General features: G+C 33.5%; 1 protein-coding gene across 1 annotated transcript in view; it reads right to left on the reverse strand.

The window, feature by feature from the left end:
• LOC136817155 (protein SREK1IP1-like) overlaps positions 1 to 9213 on the reverse strand; it is a 113149-nt gene extending 103936 nt beyond the window's left edge. Inside the window, exon 1 of the mRNA XM_067073493.1 lies at positions 9203 to 9213. The gene's annotated coding sequence lies outside the window, so the exon portion shown is untranslated. The remainder of the gene's footprint in view (positions 1 to 9202) is intronic.
• Between the last annotated feature and the right edge of the window lie 2782 nt (positions 9214 to 11995).

The following is an 11995-nucleotide window of genomic DNA, read 5'->3' on the forward strand; positions in this document are numbered from 1 at the left end:
TTATCAGTCAGGAACTATTGCAAATTAGGCTATGTTCGCCGATTCTGGCCTAACTTGGATGCGATGGCTTAATTAAGCCAGAAATCGTAGCCTAATTAGGCTGGAAGGAACATAATTCCAATTTTTGACTTGGATTTTAAAATCCGCGTCAATATTAAGCTTAAAATGTCAAATTCTTATTTATTTGAATAAGTTCCGAATGTTTTTTGGGTAAAATTTGAGCGGACTGAGAAAATATTCAGTTTTTAAATATTATGCTGTTTCAGCAAAATTATGTTTATATATATACAGCAGTACAGTCGAAATTATTTCAAGATTAATGTAAACAAACGTAAATCCAAACTTTACTTTTGAAACATGTTTTGTCTATCTATTTTTATCTTCATAATAAACTTGTTTTGTACACTTTTAGATTTTATAAACAACCTTGTCAGCTATAATATGTAAAAAATGTAAAATAGACCTTCCTCATTTTAAATATTTAATCAATAATCTATCAAGTGTAAATGAAATATCTTAATATAACATATCTTTAAGATCAGCAAAACCAAAAAACTATACTTTCAAAGCCCACGATAACAACAATATATTATGATACTAATTTTTTTTCGTTTTTCAGACAAAAAATGGCGCGCTGCATGTAGAACTTAAATCGGCTTAATTTGGCTATCGTGGCCAAATTAAGCTATAATTTTAATAAGATAATCACATCTTTTCACTCCGCTCTAAAAAGAGAAAAGTTTTTCGCTTTAAATACTCTTCTTAGTACAAGTAACAAGTTCATGTAGTAAGATTAACTCGGATTTTACTTGTTCTCAAGATACTTAGGTTTGAATATTTCATATATCCAAATTAGGCCATTAATATCCTAACTAGGATATAAATTCTAGCCTAATTAGGCGAACATCCTAGTTTGGCCATCATAGCCTAATTTGCAATAGTTCCTGACTGTTTATTTCAGCCTGTACGTTTATTAATTCCAATTTTATTTCTCCCCTGTACGTTTATTTTGGTTTGTACGTTTATTAGGCACCCGAGAGTATTTCCAGACTTTGGGCAGGAACAAGTTTGGCCGGAACAAGCGAGCCAAAATTCAGCGCCAGATCCGACAATTTTTGAAGTCTCCAGACTGCCTCAAAGTTTTAGTCTCGTTTTGGCGAAAAGCTCGTCCTCAGGCCCAAAAATCAAAATTTTTGAACAATTAAAAAAGGCCCACAGATATTAACTAAAGAAACAAGACGACTAGAAGTCGAAAATTTCGCCTTAAATAAGACAAGAAAAGAACATTTTTGAAATCCTTGGAGAACAATACACATAATTAAAACTTGAAGAGGAATGCGGAAAATTAATAAGATAAACCTATTTTGAGTGCGTTAAGAGCGAAAGGTAAGATAAAATTTTACGTAATTTCCGGTCGAAAATATCCAATATTTTGAATTCGAAAAGACAAAATTCAAGATTCCAAGCAATCCGTAGGAAAGTTTTCTTTCATTCTAGCCGAAAATCTGCTTTCATTTTTTAATGAGCAGGAAAATAAAGGTTGGTACAGGGGCAAAAACGGGTAAATTGAGTCTCGATCTTATGAATCTAAAAATTATATTTCCAAGTATTCGTAATTCCAAAATTTCGATAGTTCATAGTTCATAGAAAATAGCTAGCAATTTACAAAACTACAAGTATTGTGCAAATTTGGCTTTTTTCACATCCGGTGGATTTCCGGCTTCCAAAATAATAAAAATTAGTTTTCAGTGTTTCGTTTAGATAAATGTCACATTTCGAGTAATCAAACCATACAAAGTTTACATACCAAATCGTTTTATTTTCCAATAGGAACAAATCACCAGACATTTCGAAGATTGAGGTCAAGTCTGGATACGTACGTCGAAGAAGTCACAGTGGAATCATGGAAATCGCGATAAGAATTGTTATTTTTGTATTATCAATGGTCGGTTGGTGGCTGAGCGCGACAGTTGATTTACTATAGGAATGCTGAAAATCATAAAATTTTATGTTTCCGATGAGCAAATACAGCATATTGTGAAAATCGGATGAAACGATAATATGATACAATGACTTTAAGCACATATTATGCAGTATCGATGTTGGCGATTGTATCGAATGTTGGTGATTGTAATGAAAATTTTCGAAGCCATTCGACTCTTTGTTAATAAAGACTGAAAATGACGACCATTTAGGATATTTTGAGATTCAATGAATTCAAGCTGCATTAGGATAAGCGATTACATCAATTGTAATAATTCCAAAATAGAAATATATATCCACTTATACCACTATTCAACGTTTCAATAATTATCCTTATGATATCAACCAAAATGCATACATATATAGATGAATCAATTCACTTGCAATGCACTTCCATATTTTTCCATATTGTCTATTTTTTAAACTCTGTGACAGTCTTTTTGATTTTTGAGTAGGCAAATGAATAACAAAAAGAATACAAGAAAATAATAAAACAATTAACAAAAACCTATTAAAAAATGGTAGAAATATTACTTTGTTTTGAATATAATAATGTAAAAAAATCTAATAATTATGAAAAACAGAAGAAAAATGATAAATATAAAAATAGGAATAAATAATATAGAAATAGGAATAAATTATACAATAAATAAAATAATACATTAAATGCCATATCCATAGGTATGTAAGTTTCCTGACGAGATAGTAATCAAAAATGAATTAATGAAAGGCATTATTAAACTAATTGTCCTTTGTCTATAGATTTTTTTTCTACCATAGACTATCCATAAAAGACACTCACATATTTGACCAATTTCTCACACTCTCCCCAACTTCATCTGCAAATGTCAAATTCAACAGAGCCCTCCTTTTGGTTAATGCAGAAAAAAAGCCTTCCTCCCCAAAGAATAAATGTCTTTTAAGAATAGTCTTTAAACGTCAGAAAACTTACATAAGAATGGACGGGGTGGTGGGATGACCTTAATTGCATATTTCCAACAGAGTTAAGCTTCAATCCTTAATTAAAAAGTTCATTTTATCCAGACTCAAACCTGTACTGATATCATATTAACAGATTTTAGATAACATCATTGCTTTAAAGAGTATTCCTAGTTTACTCAGTCTATTGCAAAAAATTCAAACTGTTCCTAAAGAAGCACCTATGACAACATAAGCAAATGTACCTGAATCGTTGGCTAATTTTCTGATGATTAATTTTTAAGTTAGGTAGAATTTGCTATATGAGAAAAGGGATACTACTTCCTGCAATTTTGACCACTCAAAACTAATCATCAGAAAGTTGAGATCATCCACCACCCCAGTTTCCAACCCCCCTTGTCCCGCCGGGAATCGCCTCTGACGGGTATTCTAAGCTAGCAAAGTCAGCGATAATTTGATTCCATCATGATCGGATAAGTTCACACATTTACGAATAACTTCAATACCATACTCGTGCACCAATTCCTTATGTGTCCAAATTTGATCAAGCATTTTCCCATCGATATGTGTTGGAAAGTTCGGAACTAAATCATAATCTTGGAGAATGTCAGCCAACAATTGATCATGCTCCATTTCAAAGCCGTCCATGTTGAAGTCTCCTAAAATGATATCAATTGTGTATCTTTCAATAAATTGAGCAAGATTATAACAGAACACATCACGTTGAATTCTTGAACTTTTATAGAGAACCAAAACACAAAATTCCTTTTCAGTAAATTCAGCTTTTCTAAATTTTACAAGAGAAAAGCATGATGAATGATCATACTCATCAATGTCAATAAAAGAAGGAGAATGACAGACAGTAACACTGTTGAATTTATGCTGGTCAATATTATGACTAAGAATATAATAAGGAAGCTTTTCATGAATACTTTGTTTGTCTTCCTCAGAATGCTCATAACTCATCTGTGTCTCTGTCAGACATAACAAATCATTTTCATACAAAAATCTGTCCTTTTGAATATCAACTGCATGTCGTTTTAAAGATCTTACATTCAATAGGCAAACATTTAAATTAGAACTGCACCTCATAATATCTGCAACTCTTTCAACTTTGTTCTGACGCAATCGTGTGTATTCTTCACTAACTTTATTACTACAGACAAAAGCACTACGTCGATATTGACCAGTAAAGTACAAACCATTTAAATTTTTCACTCTGCTCATTGCAACATACATTTGACCAGCATTGAACTTTCTTTGCCTTGCAAGGTCAAAACTAACGACTACTGAATCCAAAGTCAATCCTTGAACTTTGTGCACTGTACAAGCATAAGCTAGCTTAAGAGGAAATTGTGTCCGAGAAATGATAGGTGAAGTGTATGGGTTTTTTTTGTCAAAGGGAAAATTTACCTCACTCTTTTCAATGGGAACAGTTTCAGTGGCCTTAGCATATTGGTCTTTACTTTGAGCTTTTATTCCAGCCGTCTTATCGTCTAGTTTAACATAAATTAGCTCTGCTTTATTGTTTCTGAATTTTACGTCAGTGACGGTTCCAAGTTGACCATTGATCAACCTATCCTCTATATCAATATTACTAATTAGCATTACTCTTGCCCCTATTTTCAAATCAAATAGAACTGATAAGCCACCTGTATCGTTAAGTGGCAGGTTCTTAACCTTGGTAATTTGAGATTCAGTAAAATCCCTTGGATAAACGTCCATAGCTTCTACATTTATTGTTTCCGAGGGCAGAGTATCTAATCTTTGAATATTGTGAAGATGGACTGAAGCATTTTCTGCAAACAAATGCAATGATTCTATTGGATAATCAGGGTGTTCTCGTGTTATCAGTCTAGATTTAATCATACTTTCATCATTACTATTCAATTCACCTACTCTTACATTGTTCAAGAGATCAATGAAGTCAGAGTCATCCTTTTGACGCATAATCTCATCTAATTCAGCTAGTTTGAATAGGTGCCATAATTTGAATGCACCAATAATAGGTCCCTCAGTTGAAAATACTGGACTTTGAAAAATTGGAGGTAATTGAAAGAGGTCTCCACAAACAATGATACTTTTCCCTGCAAATGGTTTGTTATCATTTACACCAAAAATTTCACATAGTCTTGTATGGATGTTCAAAAGCTGTTGCGACGAAATCATAGATATTTCATCAATTATTATCAACTTTACATGATGTAATTTATTTCTAATGGCAGTCCTTTGTTTGTCAGCCATATTTCTGAATTTTCCAACTGGAATACTCAATCCTGTGTGTACTGTGGTGCCAGATATATTGATAGCTGCTATACCAGTTGGGGCCAATTTAATAATACGTGGCTTCTCTAGCTCATCACTTTTATATGCTAAGACTTTTGACAAACAATTGTAAATACATTTAATTAAGTGAGATTTTCCTACGCCCGCACCACCTGTTAAAAATATTCTCAATGGTTCTAGTAGTACAGGATTATTGGACTTGGAATTTTGCACATACATTTTTCCCCAATTTAGTACTATATCAAAAATATCTCTTTGCTTAGAATTTAAAGATCTAATATGGGTATTGATTTGGTCATCAGTTTGCAAGCCATGAACTGTTTGAGTAAATGGTGCAAAATTTTGTTCGATTTCATGACTTTCATCATCATTTTCACTGTCTGATGAGTTTCTCATTAGGTCTTGCATTTCATCATTTTCTTGTTGAGCAAAGGCATCTTGATTATGCATAAAGGTCATTGCGATAGTTTTGAAGTACTAAATCAACAAGATGACCATCAGGTTCAAAGATTTGCTTGTTCTCATTAACAATTGCATTGACTTCATCTAAATTGAGCTTCAACACATATGAACCATCAAGTTTCAGATCATTCTCTTCTGATCTAAATGGGTAAAACAACATTAGAATATTAGAATATGGTGGGAAAATTTTTCTGGATGTTTGTTTTTGTTAGGAGTGTAGTACCTCAAAACTTTTGGAACTTTACGAAGCTTAAGTTTTTCCTTACTGTTGAGTAATTTGGCTGATTTTGGAAGTGTTTGGGGTTCTTGATGATTCACTGCACTTGTTGGATCATCTAGTACAGTAGGCTGCCAATCATTTTCATCATTTGTATTTTTTTTTGTGTCTAATGTATAGTTTGCACAGAATGTGGCATAACACATAGTATTGAATTGCCCTGTGTTTGGGCGGTCAATATATCTATTTAACATATTTCTTTTGAAAAGATCGTCAGAATCCTCAGGCAATTCCTCAATTTCTTCTTTTGACTTGAAAATTCTGTACCTTTGATCAGGTAAGTTAGTGTTAACGAATGAAATAGCAGGAAAGCATTTTCTAAGCCACAGTTCGGGCATTGTTAAGTAAACTGCTTCCTGGATTGAGCATTCTCTATTAGAGTTGTAAACTTTGGCAATTTTAGACATTTGCTCAAACTGACTGTCATTTGAATCTTTGGCCTGTTTTAATGCTTCTTGCATTGCAGTTGAACACTTATCTTCACTTTTTGAAAAATAGGCACACATGTATGTAACTGCCTTGTATGCATTGGGCTGTTCCAAAAAAATTTCCGTACAGGGGGGTGGACGAACCTTTTCAATTCAAAACAAATTTCTTGGAAATGTTTGGCAAAGTTTGTAAAAAAGCCTGGAAGAAATAATTTTCATGTCTTAAAATGAGGGTGGACAAACTAATATCAGTCGTTTACCCCCTGGAAGTTTAAAAATAGCTTTTTACCCCTTGGAAAAATGAAAAAACACTTCTTTAGACCCCTGGAGATTCTTCTCAGATTACCCTCTGGAAAAGTTCGTCCACCCCCTGTATAGATATAAAATGGAATGACCCATTAAACACTGGCTGAATGTCAATGTTGGCCTCCCATGCTAGGAGGCCTTCTGCAAAATAATTGTTGACAAAACAAGAATATGGGTCACGTTTTAGAAACAAATGCTGATCTTTGTCTGGCGAGATTGATAAGTAATTTTCATATGTTTCATAATTTAACCCTAAAGAATCCAAAATTGTATCAATAGATCCAACTTCAATATACTCAGGCTTATCAGGATCCAAAATGTTTCTCTTTTTAGGATGCAAATTTGTATCTATATACTCTTGAACAGTTTGGATCACATTATTTCTAGCAACCAAAATATCATGTTTTTCAGTTTCAGGTAACCCTTCAGGAAGCGGTTCAGACAAAATAGTACGCTTGCAAAAAAGTTTTCCAAATTGAAATCGGCATTCATTTTTGCGATATTTACTACACGTTCTTGAATGGGAGTGTATTTGATATTTAGTAACTAAATTCCATAATTCAGGACTTTCTTCTCTATCAGGAACATTAGCAGAGATAACACTATCTATGTGTTCAATATACTTTTCTTTTCCATCTTCAAGTTTTGGGACATCTTTAGCCCAAAGCAAACAATGATCATGTGGACTACCCCTGAAAGTAAATTCTACTCTGAGAGCATAGTATGTAATTTTTCCAAGTTGGCCATCCATTATAATCTCTTTGAAAAACAACTCTTTTCTATATTGATATTGACGCACAAGCACAATAGGATTGCTATTAAGTAGGGCACATCTAGATTGGTAATCAAGAAGTTCATGATCAGTATCAGCATCCCCGCTTAATTGTCTGATAATGGTAACAAATTCCTCCCATCTTAAATCTGCACAAGAGAGAGTCATAAAGTATGTTGGGACACCAAGTTGTTTAACCATTGCAAGAACATCAGATAACATATGTTGCCAGTATGCAGGGGTTCCTTTTATAGTACTCATAAACTTGTATGCATTATCAGATGCTACGCAATTTTGAATTGTATCATTAAAATTATTTGCTAATAATCCCGCAGTCAAGTTGGAATTTGAAATTCTCATTGCAATATTGATCTTACTTCTAAGGTTAAGCTGTAGTAAAGTTTTGTGAGCAAAAAAAATGTAATCCGAATCTGAAGCAAACTTTTGAGTGTAATTTAAAAGACGCTGGTTAAAGTACTTTGTTGGCGACAATTTCACATCTCGCTCTACATTATAACCAAATTTCCCAGTAGGAAAAAGATGAGGATGGGCTAGCTCTTCACAGAATTCATCTTGAGTTAATGAATTGGGGGTTTGACCTTCACCTGGAGCTAAAATTGCATTTTCATCATCTAAAATAATGTTTGGCACTTCTGATACAATAACTGTTTCACATGTTGGTGTCCGATACATACTAAGTGGATCATCAGAATCAAATTCATTCTCTAATTGCTCTTCGAAAGGCTTGATTAAAGTAACTGTTGTATCATCAACAAATCTTATATCATTGGAAGAAGCATTTGATATAGAAACATTATTTGATAAAGCCCTTTCAACATATTCATCATTAGTTACTTGGTCAATAATTGACATATCAATATTTATATCATGATACAAAGGATTATTGTTCACTAAAAAGTCCAAAGTTTCAAAAACTTTTTGTCGTCTTACTTGCTGCGAAATAACAGGGTTTTTGTAGGATATCTTTCTTTTTAATTCAACATTTATGACACCGCTACTGTCACTTCCTCTAGGAAGTACTTTGCATACACCTGGTGTTTCAATGGGAACATTGCATATTGCACCTTGTAATTTAGGGAATTCTCCTTTACGCATTATCATGACTTTAGAAAATAAAATTCTTTGAGCCACTAAAATTCTTTCCAGTTTTCGTATATCATTTAGATTATCTGGGAGATGAAAAATGTGAAGCTTGTTAGTAACAGACTGACATGGGATTTCTCCCTTCGTTAATTTTCTATGACAGGTTGTGCATACGTAGAAATTACCATCGAACGAGGTTACAGGATTAAAATTTTCTATTTCTTCAAAGTTGATTAATGAGTACTTTAGTTCATCAAAACCAAACACAGATTTTTTAAACATACTGCGGTTACACATCACACAGATGTAAGAAGGACCTTCCTGTTTTTTCTGCCTGAAGTTTTCGACCCTTTTTCCTGAATTAAGTTTCTTGTTGTTAATGTAAGAGGATTTTGCAGCCTTGCGCTTATTTTCTTTTTCGTGTTCATGTTTTTCTGATCCTTTATATAATTCACGTGAAGATTTTGCAGCTTTGCGCTTCTTTTCTTTTTGGTGTTGGTGTTTTTCGCTACCTCTAAGTTCTTCAAACCTTCTTTTGCGCGAAGCTTTTTTTTGCCAACATAATACCTCTTTAGAAATCACTCTTTTGGTATTTTCGTATGATTGAAAATTGGTTTTCAAATAAATGACATTAAACAAATTTGCCTTATACTCAGATCTTATGTAATTCTTTATTTCAGTAATATTTTCAAACTGCAAAAGTACTGATGTACCGATTTCACCAGGAACTTGATGGCCCTTTACATCTCTACTATGGGAATCAAATACAAAATATTTTTCATTGTAATGGAGCACACCTAAACAATTTCCAGCTATTACTAAGACTGCACCAGAATGCTGCAACAAAAGTTCTTCATTGACAAAATTAACTGAAATACCTTCGTTCTCAAAATATCCTTCAACGATATTGAAATCTAGTGAACAGATACTATTTCCAACTGCAATAACTTTCTGGAATTCTTCAATTAATGGTGACTGTCTAGTGATGCCAAGATTTTTAAAATTTAGATCCCCTTGATTCAAAATATAATCCAAATCACGAGTCTTCCAAAGTGATAATTTTCTGAGCTGTGCATAGCAAATTGCAAAAAAACAATTGGATGAACATTGTATACCAGCAGTCTCGCCAAACTTTGAATTTCCTTGATGAAATGAACCTTGAATACTTTTTATCTCTTCCTGTGGTGGACCTGGATTAAGTTCTATATCACCTGACAATAGTAATGTATAGTTGACTTTAAAAGTAATAAGAACTGGCTCTGGTAAATTATACCCTGCATTATTTGGATACTGAACAAACGTTCCATTCCTTGAAAAATGCATAAGGTCAAGAGGTGTTTGAATTTCGACTGTTTCGTAAGACTTAGGGATTGCAAAAACTAAAAGTGTAAAAAGTGCTATGAATCTAACGGGTTTCAATAATCGAGAAAAAGCATTTTTAGAAAATTTGGAGCCGATAAAAATGGACTTAGAAATTGACTTGACATTTCTCTGAGCTGTGTAGGCAAAGCCTCCTATCAACGCACGGTATGATTCAATGGATATCATTTCAAAAATAAAAAACTATATGTAAATCTCTGAGACTCAAATATTTTCTAATGTATCTAAATAAGATATTTGTAAAAGCTGACAATGCAGCTTGGTATTGTAATCACTGACAATGCAAGTGAGTTTAACTTTAAAGCTGGTCGATACGTACACAGCTGATGCCTCAACAGAATTCAGTGGCCCGTAGTGCATGAACCTGAAGGGAAAAAAGGCCTCAATCAGATTTAGTGGCCCGTAGTGCATAAATCCGAAGGGCAAAAAAAAAGCAAAAAAGAAAAAAAATGCCACAATCAAATTCAGTGCAGTTAATGAATGAATATGAAGTGGCAAAACAGGCTTTGAACAGTTCTGAGGAGCAGAGCTGCTAGGCAAATATGAAAGTAAATACTTACTATTTCTTCTTTAATTTAAAGTAATTTTGATTAAGTTGATCTCACGTTAACAGCTGTGGACACGACTGGACTGGCAGTATATTGACTGGAAGATTTAATGTTAGCAGCTTTGAGCTACCATATTTGGGACATTTGATAAAAAAAACTACCCGGATGTGGGATTGTAAGCATTGATTGGCTAAACAGATTGTTTTGATCACGTGCTCACGGAAAACAGAACGCCCGAATAAAAACGCCCACACGCCATTATTTCGCCCGAAAAATTTTCTCGCCACACAGAAAGGCTATCGTAATACTTTCGCTAGGCGAAATTAACAAGGGTGTCATATTTCCCTCCAGGAGAAAAATTTTTTTACCACGGTTTGAGACACTTTTTTTTATAAGAAAATAATTTATACGAATATTTATGACGAAATTGGGCAAAAAATTAAGCATATGGTAAGAATACCACCATCACAAATATCACAAGTAACTGAACCTAAGAATGCCATTTTATAGCATTTAACCATTGAACTACCCTAAGGTTGCACAAAAAAGCTTTTTTTGCTTGAGATATATGTTGCATGCTAGAATTAATATACTTAAACATTTATATAAGAATATTTTAGAAAGATTTTTCCCAAAAATTTGAGAGCCCCCCCCCCCAGCGGACCTTCAATTCACGCAATCACGGAGTTTTTTCGAAATTCATACATTCACGCAAATTTTCCTCGAGTTTCAATAACCCGATTTCGGGAAAAATCGTTGAAACATTGGAAAATCGGGAACACTGCACACAATCGGTGGAAAAAAAGGGAAAATTTACGCATTCACGCATTTTATTTTCAATTTTCACACATTCCCGCAACCGAAAATACCCATTCATGCTAACCGAGGGGGGGGGTATGAAGTATACATACTAAAATAAAAAAAACACTTCTAAAGAAGCGTGTAATGCTCTAGAATATGTAAGATAGGATACTTGACACTTCTGTTGTCTTGTTGCTAAGAAACTTGTTTTTTTAGTCAAATAACTGTATAAACATTTACTCTGTGGTCATTTAAAATCGCTGTCATTTTGTTGTTATTGCGAAATTTCATTCTCACGCCACTTACCAATTCATTTAAATCATATCACAAATATTTTCCTTTCTTTCCCTCGATACAGGTTTTTTTTATAATACTAGCAATTAGCTGTCGCTATGAATGCCCCGCGTGCAGAGTACATTCTGCCAGAGGAGTGACCATACTCCTGAGAAAAACCTCCACACTTTATTAAAAACAAAGATTTCATGCAGTCAGATCAACTTTATGAAAAATAGCATTTAATTTTATTTGCCACATCTTCACTCCATGAAGGAGGAATTTAAAATGAAGTCCTTATTTATAAAGCCTCTTTCAAACTCTGGTACTCAATCATACAGGCTAAAGTGAGAACAATCATTACTTACTTGAGTAAGAAGAAAAAAGTTAATTATCTGACCTGATTGGAAATTTTTAAAGCTAAATCAAAAGTAGC

The sequence above is a fragment of the Clytia hemisphaerica genome, unplaced genomic scaffold (genome assembly GCF_902728285.1).
Source record: "Clytia hemisphaerica strain Z4C2 unplaced genomic scaffold, Clytia hemisphaerica genome assembly, whole genome shotgun sequence".
NCBI classification, from domain to species: domain Eukaryota; kingdom Metazoa; phylum Cnidaria; class Hydrozoa; order Leptothecata; family Clytiidae; genus Clytia; species Clytia hemisphaerica.